At 39.8% G+C, this 14,827-nt stretch overlaps 1 long non-coding RNA gene across 1 annotated transcript; it reads right to left on the bottom strand.

The window, feature by feature from the left end:
• Nucleotides 1-211: 211 nt before the first annotated feature.
• LOC117795016 lies at nucleotides 212-9,144 on the bottom strand. The gene is made up of 3 exons (XR_002142022.2): nucleotides 9,060-9,144; nucleotides 2,294-2,413; nucleotides 212-785 (listed from the first exon to the last, which is right to left on the bottom strand). It is a non-coding gene; the product is annotated as an uncharacterized LOC117795016 (long non-coding RNA).
• Nucleotides 9,145-14,827: the final 5,683 nt, after the last annotated feature.

Raw genomic sequence — 14,827 nt, 5'->3', positions numbered from 1 at the left:
ACAAATAAAACCAAAGTTGCAGTAAAACAAGAGAGAGACTTCTAAAAACTATAAAGAGTTCATTTAAAAAGTGCCACTGAAGATGCTAAAATATTTTCATTTGAAGGGAAGTATGTCAGCAGCTAAAAAGAAATACTTTTAAAAGGAGTTAAAAACATTCTAGTGAAAACTGATGCCAACAGCAGGATATAGAAATTATTGAGGGTACAGACTTTGGTATAAAACAGCTCTGGGTTCCTATCCGGGCCCTGCCACTTCCGGTGTTGCCTTGGAGCAAATCACATAACTTCTTTAAGCCTCCATTTCTTCTATGCAAAATGGGGATATGATGATGAGTATGATGATAATGATGGCATCTACCTTGTACGGTCGTTGGAGGGTTTGATAGAGTAACGTGTGCACGTGCTTATCACAGTGCGCGGCGTGTGATAAGATGAGTATTACTAAGAGCTGCTGGGCATGATAAGCCTGCGGAACAGGGGCCTCGATGACTGCCGATCTGTTAACGTCAAAGAAAGAGTTAATAAGTCCCAAGAGTAGAACTGTGGCAATGATTTTTATGGTGAAATGGGAAGCAAAGTGACTTGCCAAATAGCATCTGATGGGGCCATGCTCTGAAGAAGAAAACATGATCTGCTTTGCTTTGACTTTCTGGAACAGTTATGTTTCTGGTGCCTTCCCTATAAGCCCACTGGCTGAGTGAGGAAGCATTCCAGTAAGGCATGGCAGTGGTCCATATTTTGTCAAAGACCTCAAACAGTGTAACCTCTGTTTAGGAATCCGACCTGGAGGGAGAAACCACAGTGGTATCTCAGAATCAGTTAAAACACCAGTCACTCCTGCCCAGTTATTCCAAATATCCTCTACAGGGTGCCAGCAAAAAAAAAATTTTAATGTAAAACTGATCACGGCACTCACCTACTTTGAAGTGTCCGAAAGGCCCCTGGGACCATCAGTGTAAATCCTGAAGCCAGCTACACAGTCCTCCGGAAATGCCCTCGTTGCTCCAGCCTCACCTGGGACCACTCCCAGCCTGCCCAGCCTACCACACTTTGGGCAAGTTGCCCTGATGTCTCCTTCGTTTCTATTACTTCACTTCTCTGTCATTTCCCCCTCCTTGAACACTCTACCTCCAGTCCTTGGACAGGCTAATTTTCATTAGTCTTTTAAGACTCAGCTCAACCACATTCCTCCTTGAGCAAGAATTTCCTCTCCTTAATCTCACTCCACTCTACCCACTGGGGTACTGGAATATGCAGTTCCCCTCCTCCTGTGGAAGTGCAGCACAGCTCTCTTTTACATATTTGTACCCCAGCATCTCCCCCCACCCCGCCGCTAGATTGTGAGTGAGGCCAAGAACTACGTCTTGTCACTTATAGTATGTATTATCCCAATAAATGTCACATGAAATGACGAACTGTTCCTCTGACACTCTTCTAGACCTGCCTTTTGTATATCAAAGTGAATATTGATAGTTTCTGATTTTTAATTCCTTTGGAGTAATACCACCCTATCTTAAAAACACATAAGAACAAACCTAAGAAAGTTATGGTACCTACAATACACACCAATAAGGTTTGGCAGGAGTGCGGTTTGGCTTATTTAATCATAGATTCAGGGAGAACTCTGGACAAGGACCTCATGCCTCACATTTGAAGAAGAGTATCAGCTTGGTTCTTACCCCAGTGTTAGAGGTCTGAGGTTTCCCCTTTACATGAAAATGTGTAGGATTCATCAAGGCCAGCTGATGTTTCATTCATGATAAAGTGGATCATTGGCATTTGATAAAAGTTAAATAATAATGCGGTTAGCCAAATCCTGGTTTTAGGTAAATCTGTGCTAACTGGAAAAATTAACCCCCTGTGTCTACACTGGCATCCGTTTGTGTGCCCTCACTGCTCTTGGTTTGAGGTTTACTAGACGTGATGGAGGGACAGACTCACAGCAGGTTTCCATGTTTGTTCACTCCCCTTTCAGGTTTCCTCCAAGGCATCTGTGTTCACTAATGTAACAAATTTGGCTGCCATTTCGTTGTGTTATCAAGTTCTTAATTTATTTTTTGTTCAACTTTGGGTTGTCATTCACATCTTTAGAACTGGTGTTACAAGTATGTATATTGCCATATTCCTCGACCTCTTTAATGAAAAATAAGCTGCCCTTAAATACAAATATGTGGCTATTTAAACTACAGAGGGGCAAAGGAGGTGATTCTAAGAAAATATAACCCAAGATAGTCTTTAGTCTGTTGAGAGGGCAACTGAATACTTAGCAAGAATGGATTATTGCCACTGACCTGATTCTTACGTGCCTCTCGTTTTGTCTACCATACAATACCCCTCTTCATATAGTAAGTTCCATGTGCAGAAGAAACATGTTCAGTTCACAGGCATATAAAACTATATCCAACTGTATTCTGTAATGGGAAAATAGCCATAAATATGGAGTGAGTCAAGGCATTCAATTATTGCTCCCTTTCCTTTGAAGTAAAATGATATTTTGATTGTCCAGTTGAAAATACAGTAGCTTATCTGTTCAGAATAAATTTGTAACCTATCAGAAAGCCATTCATTGCCTGGGAAATCTCATTTTCCCCCAATTTATGCTACTCAATGTGTTTAATCATTAACTTGAAAAGAAGAAATTCAGTTAAAGAAAAAAGGAATCATAAGTCTTCATTGTTACTGCTAAATTATCTCTCGATTAGTGTGATGGTAAGCATTGAATGGCAAAGAAAACTAAAAATAGCTTTCTTTTTTCCCTAGAAGTAGGAGCTTGAGATCTCTGCGAATTGATACCAAATATTATTTAAAATAGTAAAAAAAGCTCTTTCCACCACAAATAAAGGGCAGATTGAAATTTAGGATAAAAATTCAGCTGATTTCTTATACAATCCTTTGATTTTTTGTTTCTTTCAATGACAGGTAATACAGTTTTGAGACTGTATTGAGAAAAATGTTCTTTTATTGAGTATCTTAGGATTCAAATATAAATGAAAATAATAAAGTCACAATATATAGTCCAGATAAATGAAAAAGAACTTATTTATTGATTTTTTTTTTTTAACCTTTCGACTACACATGGTTTCAAGCTGGGGTGAAAAAAAGCATTTGTTTCATTAGTTTCTAAATGCATGCTACAAACTCATTACTGGCAAGTGCCATTAGTAATTAAAACCAAAATCATACCTCAAACGCATCTTGTCTTAAACAGATGATATTCTTAACAGTAAGAAAACAATCATGAATGATATGGTAAATGTGACTATCAGCCTCTTAATTTAGATTCCAAAATATTCAGTTAAAATTTTAGTTACATTCTGTGGAAGTGCACATCTGCTTGACTAGTGGGGTGTAGACATAGGTCTGTCGTTCTTTTGCTCACAACAGCCCTGGACACAATGGAGGATTGCAGAGAGGGTAAATTTCTTCTGTCACTTGACAAAAGATAAGGACCGTGCATACATGCACACAAAATTTTGTAAACTTTTATTGGGCACCTCCTGAAAGTTGCAGGTCAGTGGTAGACAGTGAACATATCAAAATGAGTAAGACACACCCTTTCACTTGAGTTCAGCTAGTGGAGGAGACCAGTATCTCTATGGGGTTAGGAGAAGGACATTGTAAAAAAACACAATCGAAAGAAAAATTCAAGGCTAACTTCTTATGTGCTCTTTTAATTACTTCGTTTCCACAAGCGGAACTTCCTTGGTCTTTCTTGTATAAATAGTGAAACAAATACTAAATTCTGCTTGTCCTTGTCAGCAGCTGGTGCGGGCCCTTTAAGAGGGTCTGTATCAGTGTCTTTAGGTTTCCTTTTGAAGCCGGGTTTAAAGAAAAATTACGAAACCATAGATAGTACACTTGTTTGAGGGTAACTGAATACTTCTTTTCATATTTTCTCTTTCCCATTGTTCCTGTCTTCTTCTGAATGGTTGCTTATTATATATATTTTTATATATCTATATATGGAGAAGATAGGCCTGAAAGCATTTTATGAAACATAATTATAAGACACCACAAAAGCCACAAGAGAAAGGGCTTAAAAGAAAGAACAAAGCTAAAACGAAATCTTCGTATTTCACATGCAGTAATTGGAGTGCGTCGGTGTGAGGAAATGGTAAGAGAAACAGGTGAAAACGCAGCGCAACTTGTGGCTTTCACAGTACAGGGACTTGTTAGGAAGTGGAAAACCTGATTGTGGAGAGATCAGGGTCTTAGGGTAAAAGTGCAAACCTGTAGAGATGTTTAACATGGGGTCATAGCGACGTCAGTCTCATAAGCAGTTATTTTTAAACATGATTTATTGTGAACTGAGAACAACCCTTTTTAGCATTACTTTAGTAAGTCTTACGTGTGTTCAAAAGCTTGATTCCGAGACACTATCTCAAGGAGGCAATCGAGTGTGGGTTTATAAACCCTCCCTTTCCAGAGCTACCCCTTTTGAACTTTATTTGGAGAGGATTGCAAGTGAGTGTATGCGGAAGGGGAGTGGATATAAATATGTTTTTCTAAGCAATTTCCCTTTAATTAAAAATGTGTTTTGGATTTATATTTATTTACACTTGAATTATCAAAATGTTCCTTTGGAAGAATTTTTTCCCTTTGAGGCATCTTAACTCACCCTCCCGGAAGCCACATTTTGCCATAAGTAGAAAAACTCCACACCAAGAAGTTGGAGTTTTGTTCCAGACTCTAACCCTACAATTTTGTGTGGGCTTTAAACTTGGCAAAACACATGATCCCATCCCTAATCACAATCCATAATAGTACAGTGTGTGACAGTGGGGACAGAAGGAGGACTCTCCTGAAATATACCAATAAATCCAGCCGGGACAGTTTGTGTTTTACTGTTCCCTCTGTCCCTGATCCCTGGGAGAATTCTTCCCCCAGACAGCCCTTTCTTTGTTCCCAAGGTATTAGATAACCAGAGATCCTGAAGCCTGCGAACAGCGTATCTCAGAGATGCTCATGTCTCTGCTGACCATTCGTTTTAAATGTGCAGCTCCCATGCTGCTTTGATTCTTGGGACGTGTGTCCCAAGCCTGTTGCATTGAGGATATTCCCACACAGCTGTCTGTCTGATTTACGGGGTTCTTTGTCCAAGAGAGAGTTCTACTCATAGATGTTCTTTTCTCAAAGGCAGGGTGTAGAAGAGACAAAATAGGATTTACACCCAAACGCGGCTCGCTTTGCGGGATTTTAGCTATCCTACCTCTTTGTTGAAACAAACAAAGGTTTTCTATGGGCCAGCCCCATGGAGCCAAACCCGATTTTCTCCCCTGAGGGGTTTCGGCAGAGGCCTGGTTATTTTGCTGGGTTTGCTTGCTGTAAATGTGGCACGGCCAGGTCTCCTAGATAACAGCGCGCTCCACCCTGGAGGGTGGGCCGCGGGCTGAGGTCCTCTGTTTGCTTGTTAACCACAGCCTCTACGCCTCTGTGGGTCAAAGCCCCAGGTCTTTCGCCGCTTCTCATGGCGTCTGGGGAGAGTACACGAGCATGGAGACAATGAAAGTAATAAGAGCATCTTGAAAAGGTATTTGTTAGCACTCAGCCCATGGACTTCACTATTATTTAAGGGAAACATTGTAATTGTGGTGAAATTATAGATTACCGTTTTTCTCAGACTTCCTACAGTTAACCTCTACCCATTATGCGCCTATATTTGGAATAGTCCACTGAGCTACTTGGAGGAAGGCCATTAGCTCAGCGCTAGCAACTGGAGTTATAGGAGGAAAAAAGAAACTTTTATGATAATTCTTATTTCATAAAGTGTCATGTTATTTATAGAAAAATGAGACAGTAAAGTGTGCTTTCCTTCAAATCTGGCCTTTGCTGCACCCTATAATTTATGGTAATATAATAAGTGATTTGAAAATAAAGATTTGAGACAACATTTCAGCATTAGTGTTTTTAAGACAAAACAAACATTCAAAATAAAACCTAAACCACCGAAGTGAACTCTATCATTAAATGCCTACTTTTTTGCTAAATTTGTAGTTATGGCAGCTCAAAATCTCAAACTCTTCAATTGTGACCTCTTGCAAAGTAAAAATAATTGTATTATTTTCTGTGGCACAAAGGCATTATGGCCCATTATTTTGTTTCCTCCCCAAAGTCCAAGTGGATTTGCATCAGCTGCTATTAAATGGGATTAATGAACTTAGAGGAATTTAAATAACAGGATGAGATTTCCGAGATGAACAAACTGCCTATAATATTTCAGGCTCCTGATTCTGAATTATTTCAGCTTTGTCTCATCAAGGCTCATTGAATCTTATTCCATTGTACATTTATAAATCAGTGTGAACTTTTTAGCTTGCCTGAAATAAATTCAAAAATCTCCTTTCCTGCCCACGATATGCGATCGACTAACATGCTATTGTGCCAAAAATTAGTGTGAGAAATACTATAAATAATAAATGCCAGACAGTTCAGTTGAGATCATTAATGCTGTGAAACAGCTCTCTCACCTTCATTATTTTTTCTGTCATTTAAGAAGAGAACACTGTGTGGCTCGAGGCCCATGGAACGGGGTAACATGATAAGGAGGAGAAATCCCTCAAGTTAAGGACGTAATAGCGGACTTCCCTTTTACTACTACCCGCACACCCCCATTCCCTTGTCTGGGTGGGCTTCTTGAAAATGTTTTCATAACATTCTGTGCTCATTTTACCTTTGCACTCTCAAGCTGTTCTTTTCTTACCAGCTTTCCAGATGACTGATCCTATTCCAGAACCTCATTCTGGGACAAAAGCAACTCTGCTTCTTATTCCATCTTTCAGGCTAAAGTTGTTTCCTCTTGTTTGTATGTAGTGAAAAGGGGGAAGGAGACCTCTGTTTATAAATTCATTAAAAATTTTAATTTTTGTGTGGCACCTAGAGCAATTCTAGCATCATCTTAAGGTTCTATACTCATGATAAAAAATTTCTCCGCTAAAATCTTTTCTGGGCTGGAGGTACTGCTTCCTCCTCTTGAGGTATACAAGGAATATCTTCTGAATTGATTTAATTAGAGGAACTGGTCCAGATTCGAGGCTTTCAAATTTGAGCGTGTGCCAGAATCACTGGAAGGCTTATTAAAATCCAGGCTTTAGGGGTGAACCTGTTTGTTTAGGGATGTAGACTAAGCATTTGCATTTCTAACCAAACCCCAGATTTTGCTGATGCTGCTGGTCTGATGACCACACTCGGGTAACCCTGGCGTAGATGTCCTCGGAGGGTGCTCAGTTTGTTTCCACACGCTGAAACAGGCAAAATATCTGTGGTACATATTAGAGAGTGTCTTGCCTTTTGACATTGAATGGTAAAGACATTTCAGATTTCTTGAAGGAGTATCCGTCCTTAGGAATCAAGTACATTTTATTGGTTCATCATTCTCTGGTATCAGTAAATTAATATTCTCCCTGATGAAGAGATGGACCTGACTGCTTTATGGGTTATTGAAGAGGAAAATAAAAATTTTAAGTATTCCACCAGCTTAAAGAATTTGCTTGACTATGGTATAGAGTTCTCATGTAATTTGTTGACCTCATTTTTTTTTTAATGTTTAATCTTTTATGTGTGTGCCAGTATTCAAAAGCAAGCAGATATAAGGAGAGGTTAAAATTTGCAACAGTATTAAAGGTGATACATGATTTTGTAATAGATGTCTCTCAAAATAAGGGTGGTCTAACAAATTTTTTAAAAGCTAGCTCTATGTGAAGGACTCTACGTCTGTTCTTTCACAGGAGCGTGTTGAATGCAGGCTGTCCCTGGGCGCTGCAGGCCTCGGGAAAACAGCGTCTCTGGGCCTCACAGAAAGTCGGGCTCTGCATTGTTAACAAGCCCTGTGTTACCTTATTTCCTCTTCCTGAGCTGCCCTGTGGACACAGCCTGTCACTAATTTGATCACAAATACTAGACCTACCCCTGTAAATAGGCATAAACTCTCTGACCACAGATCATGATTCAGGCTGTGGATTCTCCAAAGAGAATCCCAGCAGCTGGGTTCTCTCTCTCTCTACATCCCCAATTTATGAGATTCACAACCTTTCACAATATACATGGCATTCACTATCACTCTGTGGGCTCCTAAAATGGGAGCTCCATGTCCTCAGTTAAGTGTCCCTTTCGGTCCAAGTGTCTGAAATGTCTAGGGTCTATTCAAGCTGTTGGATAACCCACAGATGCATCTTGGAAACATCTACAAACAGCATCAGCTCAGTTGTTACTCAGGGATATAAGACGGGCCGAACCTTAGCAGAAGCACAGGAAAGGAATGAAGGGGCCACTTTGGCAAGCAGATTATTTTGAGCTGAAGGCAGTCAAGACCCTGTGGACTCAAGAAAAACTTTTGCCCCTCCCTTACCTACACAGAAGAATCTAAAGTTGGGGTTCTTTCCCAGAATAAGGGTTATTAGCAGAGACCAGTTTTATCTGAGTGACCCATCTGGATGGCAAGGCAAACATCGAATTACCAAACATCTGCTCCCCTTATTGCCCCATGAATTACATTCCTTTCCTCTGAAGTCCCAGAGCCCTACCCTCTTCTCCTTCATTCAGGGTGACATATCTACCTCATTTGCTCCCCTATACGTATGCTATTGAATTTGATTTACTCTTGTTAATCTGTCTCACGTCAGTTTGATTCTTTGTCTAGGTAGAAGGACCCTTGAAGGAGACAGGAATTCTTCGCTCCCAAACACTTGGCAGAGTTGACACTGCTCGCCCAGACGCTGCTCTAGCTGAGAGGTTCTGGGGCATCCTACATACTGCCGGCACAAGGTGAGATTTCTTACCATGTCAGCCTCTCTACCTGCAGAGTTCAACGGAGCGAGAATGGTGTAGTCCTTTTCCTGTCTTTCTAAATCTAGGTTAACAGGGGAAAATATTCATGGAACTAGTTCCTTAGGCGAAGCAACTCTTGGGTTACTAATCCATTCCTCCCAGAGAGGGTCTTTGTTTTCCTTTGTCTGTGTCTTTTATGTTGTTTGTCATCTGTTGCTAAAGGACATCTTGGAAGCCGAAACTGCAAAATTGGTGGGCATGGGCGGAGCACTTAAAAGCTGTTAGAGCACTCACCACCTCAAAAGACTCCCATGATACGATCAGTTGGCCACAGAATGGGTTAGATAGACAACAGGTCACCCTCCAACCTCGAGAAAACTTTTGTGCAACGCGGAACGCCATTAAGCAGTCCATAGCCGCTAATCCTGTAGCACTTCCCACCGACGTGTTGCTGTGGCTTCGGGAGACTCAAGGCTCAGGTATAACTGTGAGGACACTGAAAAGGAAAAATTTAAGAGCCTTTCTTTGTGACCAATGAAAATATTCTCCTTGGGCTCCACTCTCCAGAGAGGGCACTTAGCGGGGTAACAGTTGAATAGACGGGGAACTGAGCCTCTCTCTCTTTGGCTGTGCCAGCTCTCAGGGGTGTTTATCATGAGAGGTTCCAGCCCATAGGAACTTTTGTCGTCTCAACCTTCATGGCTTGATAGTGCTAGAAAGTCCCATTCCAAAAATGCCTACTTGGTGTCACAGATTAGTAGGTCTATGACTGGAGGCATCTTACGTTTTTGTGGGAAAATGGAGATCATCCTTACCGTTGATGTGATGAAGGCCTTTGATTTCATAGACTAATTTGGGGAGTAAACTTTTGGATCATGGGGGCTGCATCATCTGTGCCCTCTCTGGACAACTCTTGTGTCTTTGGTTAAGTCATTAAAAGGCTATGGGTTTAAATAATACAGTTAAGAAATGGGCAGAAGGCATGAATAGACACTTTTCCAAAGAAGACATACAAACGGCCAACAGACACATGAAAAGATTCTCAACATCACTCATCATCAGCGAAATACAAATCAAAAACTATGGTGAGATACCACCTCACATCTGTCAGAATGGCTAAAATTAACAACACAGGAAACAACAAATGTTGGTGAGAATGCGAAGAAAGGGGAACCCTAACCACCTTACACTATTGGTGGGAATGCAAACTGGTGCAGCCATTGTGGAAAACAGTATGTAGGTCCCTCAAAAAGTTAAAAGTAGAACTACCCTACGACCCAGCAATTGCACTACCAGGTATGTACCCAAAGGATATAAAATTACTGATTCGAAGGGGCATATGCTCCCTGATGTTTATAGCACCATTATAAATAGCTAAATTATGGAAAGAGCCCAAGTGTCCATTGATTGATGAAGATAAAGAAGATGTGGTGTATATATACACAATGGAATGTTACTCAGCCATCAAAAAGAATGAAATCTTGCCATTTGCAACAATGTGGGTGGAGCTAAAGTATTATGCCAAGCGAAATAAGTCAGCAGAGAAAGACAAATGCCATATGATATCACTCATATGGAATTTAAGAAACAAAACAGATGAACAAAGGGAAGGAAGAAAAAAAGAGGGAGGCAAACTGTAAGAGACTTAACTATAGAGAACAAACTAAGGGTTGCTGGAGGGGAGTCGGGCGGGGGATGGGATGGGTATTAAGGAGGGTGCTTGTTGTGATTAGCACTGGGTGTTGTATGTGAGTGAGGAATCACTAATTCTGCTCAAACTATTACACCATATTAACTAACTAGAATTTAAATAAAAACCTGAAACAAATGAAAGAAGATTATTGGTTTGAGTCACTGTGAATAGATCCTACTCATCAATGGCCAGATGCTGGATCCTTTAAATTGTCTGTATTCCAAAAATATGTAAATTATAAAGAGTTCTCAGTCATCTTATCAGTACAACAGTGAACCTTACGGACAAGGTTAAAGAAGTTAGACTTAAGACAAAAAGAGATGTCGCAGACCATCCCATGTAAGTTCCTCTTCTGAAACTCTGATCACATCTGCCTGTTTTAACTCCCCTTTCCCTACAAGATTGACACAGATCACTCTGGCCTAATCTCTAGGTTCAGAGTATACAGGTTGTTCATGTCAATGCTGAAAGCCAGAAAATAAATTTAACCAAAGCACCCAAGACTGGCAATAAGGCTCGCTTTGCTGCAACCTTCCAAGGCTCTGTAATCAGGCTCCGCCAAGTCTCAGGCGTTCATATACAGTGTCCTCCGCAGGAGTGTTCCAGACGCCCCATGGCAGAGCTTCCAGGCTATAAAGCCCTCTTACCTCTGCTTTCAAAAGATTCTACTGAGTTTGGAGAGTCGTTTGAGATGTTATTTGACTATATTCATGACCTATCCTTCTGAGGAAATCAATGACCAAAATCTCTCCCAGGCCTACATATTTCTCCTTTTCCTACAGATGATCTGCAAAAGGCCAGTATTCAGGGTCTAATAGAAACTAACATTAAATTGTGTACCCAGACAAAAGGATTTTGTTAAAATGTTTTATACAGACTCTACAAGGGCATAAATTTTTTGGTTCCCATTCTAGTTAAAAACCCTCCCTGGTATAAAGAAGCAAATGCACTTAAAAAGATACTGCCCCGTCCCTTGATATTCAAGCTGAAATCCAGTTCTTTGGGGAATTAGGAACACCTCTTTAGATAAATCTCTGCAAAACCAGTACCGTTAACTCTAGACACAAGTTAAAGCCCAATTACTTTACCAATCTCCAAACCTCACCTATTCTTCTCAAAATGTTTGTAGATATGATTTAAAAAATCAGGATATCCGAACGTAATTTTTCTGTACTTAAATTTTTTCTTTACATTCTTTCTGTCCCTTGAAATTATAAATCTCATCATGTCTCTGATTTGTAAACAACCCATAATCTCCTGAGACTGAAAAACTTTTCCGTTAAGTTTGCATGTCAAGGAATCGCTCTTAGGCCTTAGAGAAGATTGGGGTAGAGAATTTATATCAAAGGCACGGAGAGAGTAAGTTTTTGCCAAGGTGGGTATTTGGAGCATACCTGCCCATTATCAGAGGTGCTGGTGTCTGGACATAAAAGCCCCATTGTAGCGGTTTGTATTTTAAAAAGGCCTTTTTTCCTCTTTTTTTTTTTCAGTCTTTTTGAAAAGCAGTCTTTTTCAGATTCTTTTGACTTACTTCCCCAAATCAAATTCTAAAATGAAGTCTTTTGACCACAATCTATGTGAAATTTTTCAACAGTCCCCTGTAACATTTCAAGAAAAAGAAGTTGTGAGAAACTAAACTAATTAGGCTTATTTGGTATGTTAAATTATATGGGAAATATTGTCAAAGTGATATTAAACCCTCTTGCATTATATTTATGTAGATAAGTGTTCTAAAATTATATGAAGCTCCTAGAAATCCGATGTCCTGGTATGTTGTTATCTTGAAGTGTTGTATGTCACAAAAAATAACCTAATTTCCTTTATCAATTACATTGTAATGAACTCTATTTAGATCTTTAATCATGGTCATTTTTATGTCTTCTGTCATTTACAGTTATCCTTTTACTCAGGGACTTACAAAAGTTTCCTGTAAATGTGCTTCATCCTCAATGAGAATCATGGGAAAAACTCTTTTGAGTCCAGGTTTCTGATAATTTTAAGATCATAAAACTGAACTAGGTAAAAATGTCCAGAACTAATGAAAAAATTGGATTTAAGCAGAACAAAAATTAATAACATGGGACTGAATGAATTGAGGAAGATAATTATATTTTTTATGATGTTTTGTTTGAAAGAATGCTAACTTTAAACATTTTTTTCCAGATTTAGGAAAACGCTTTCTCTTAAGCTAACTGACTTACAGTAATTTGGTAAAATATACCTTTGTGAACAAATTGAAACATTTGTCTTTTTTGCCTCCTGGAACCCTCCAGTATTCAGAAACTCTTAGTGAGTATTCTGATATTTTTATGGCAATATATTTATTTGCATAAATTCAATAAGAATCTGTTCTCTGTATGACAGGACACAATTGGAAACATTGGTTATATTACCAAGGCTTTCACTGGAATGTTATATCTGAGAAAACCTGCATAGACTCAGGTATGCCCAGCCAGCTTTTAAGGATCTAAGGTTGACTTTATGGAGCTAATAAATCCCCCTTGGAAATAGCAGCCTGGTACCTTGCTTACAGAGTCCTCAGCAGCCTTCCCAGCCAGTAAAGAAGGTCACTTTCTGGCAGGTGCGGGAACCTCAGCATATTTGGGGGACCGTGAGAAGAAAGGAGTTCAACCAAATCTATAGGTATTGTAGGTGAAGTCTGATGGCAAGTATTTGGTCTGACTTCTGGCCTCAAGGGGCTATTAAAAGAGTTTATATGGTCAACCACTATTCTTATTGCACCTGTGTAAATAAGCCAAGTTTTTTGAAACTAGACTTATTTTGCAAGCAAATTAGTGTTAATTTGGTTATCTTTGGCAAAAATTAGGGTGATTATAGATAGAAAATATGTTTCAATAACATCTTTGAGGATATTAGATTTTAATACTATTCATTATAAAATGGACTAGATCCTGATGTCTTCTAGTGTTCTTCAATACCTATCTACAACTCTCCAACTAACATTTTGATTCTCCTACCTTTCTGACTTGGAATCATTTGAGAACTAAAACTGTACTTCTTCCTGAAGTCTTGCAAACTAAATATAGGTGACTTGCTATAAAGAAATCACCATAATAGCTCATGCATAGACCATCTTCCTGCCTGTTGCTCAGTGGACTAGAGATCATCAGACACATTTGAGCTACAACCCTGGAATATCTGTCAGATCACCACTACTGCCCTCACTCTGTCTGAAGATGCTTTGAATCTGATACCTAGGAGTCTTCTCAAGTAACTACCCTCAGAACTCAGAAACTGGCTTTAACCTTTGATCCAATTCTTAACCATTGTTTTTCTTCTGTTTCCATAGAATGCTTCTTATTTAATACCTGATGACTTGAACCATAAGTCTCACCTTGAGAATACACCTGCATTACTGCCTTCTGAAATGAGCTTGACTAAACCATCCTCTAAGACACTGGGTCAATGACATGAAACAACCTACCAGCTCAACTTTGAACATCTGAAACTCCCAAGGAAGTTTCAGACAGGGGAATTGAAGGGGTTCAGGACAGCCAGACCCTCACCTCCAATATGCCACTTTGGCATGTTGATTATTTTGAACTGAAGGCATTCTGAGACCCTGTGGACTCAAGAAAAGAAAAACTTTTGCCACTCCCTTACCTACACAGAAGAATCTAAAGTTGGGGGTCTTTCCAAGAATAAGGGTTATTAGCAGAGATCAGTTTTATCTGAGTGACCCATCTGGATGGCAAGGCAAACATCGAATTACCAAACATCTGCCCCTCTTATCGCCCCATGAATTACATTCCTTTCCTCTAAAGTTCCAGACCCCCACCCTCTTCTCCTTTGTTCGGCATGACGTATACCTCATTTTGCTTGTCTATGTAGCTCCCCCATACATATGCTATTAAATTTGATTCTCTCCTGCTAAATCTGTAGCATGTCAATTAGATTCTTAGTCCAGCTAGAAGGACCCTTGAAGGGAATAGGAATCCTTGCTCCCAGATAGGGACTACCAGTGAATCTGGGATCATACAAAGGGCCTGAAGACTGTTTGTATGGAACTTGTGATGCAAAGCATTGAGGATGTTGTCCAAGACATTATACTCCAAGTCACCTTCTCACTCTTTACCTCACAGTTGAATACATTGTATTCAAAATGGCCAAAGGCTGAAGGCCCTGAGATGGCCTCCTGAGGTCTCTCTACTCCAAGTGTAGTTGGCAGGTCTGTAGTGTAGACATCACCTGAAGCCTATCAAAAATGCAACCACTAACTCAGAATCTGCATTTTAACAAGATCCCCAGGAATCCATATGCACAGTAAAGTTTGAGAAGCATGTTCTAAAGCATTTGTTCTTAAAATGTGGGCTACAAACCACCTTACTAGCACCACCTGGGTTGCTTC

This window comes from Ailuropoda melanoleuca, chromosome 2 (assembly GCF_002007445.2).
Source record: "Ailuropoda melanoleuca isolate Jingjing chromosome 2, ASM200744v2, whole genome shotgun sequence".
Classification (NCBI taxonomy): domain Eukaryota; kingdom Metazoa; phylum Chordata; class Mammalia; order Carnivora; family Ursidae; genus Ailuropoda; species Ailuropoda melanoleuca.
The sequence above is the reverse complement of the archived record's forward strand: the minus strand, read 5'-3'. Positions and strand labels throughout refer to the sequence as shown.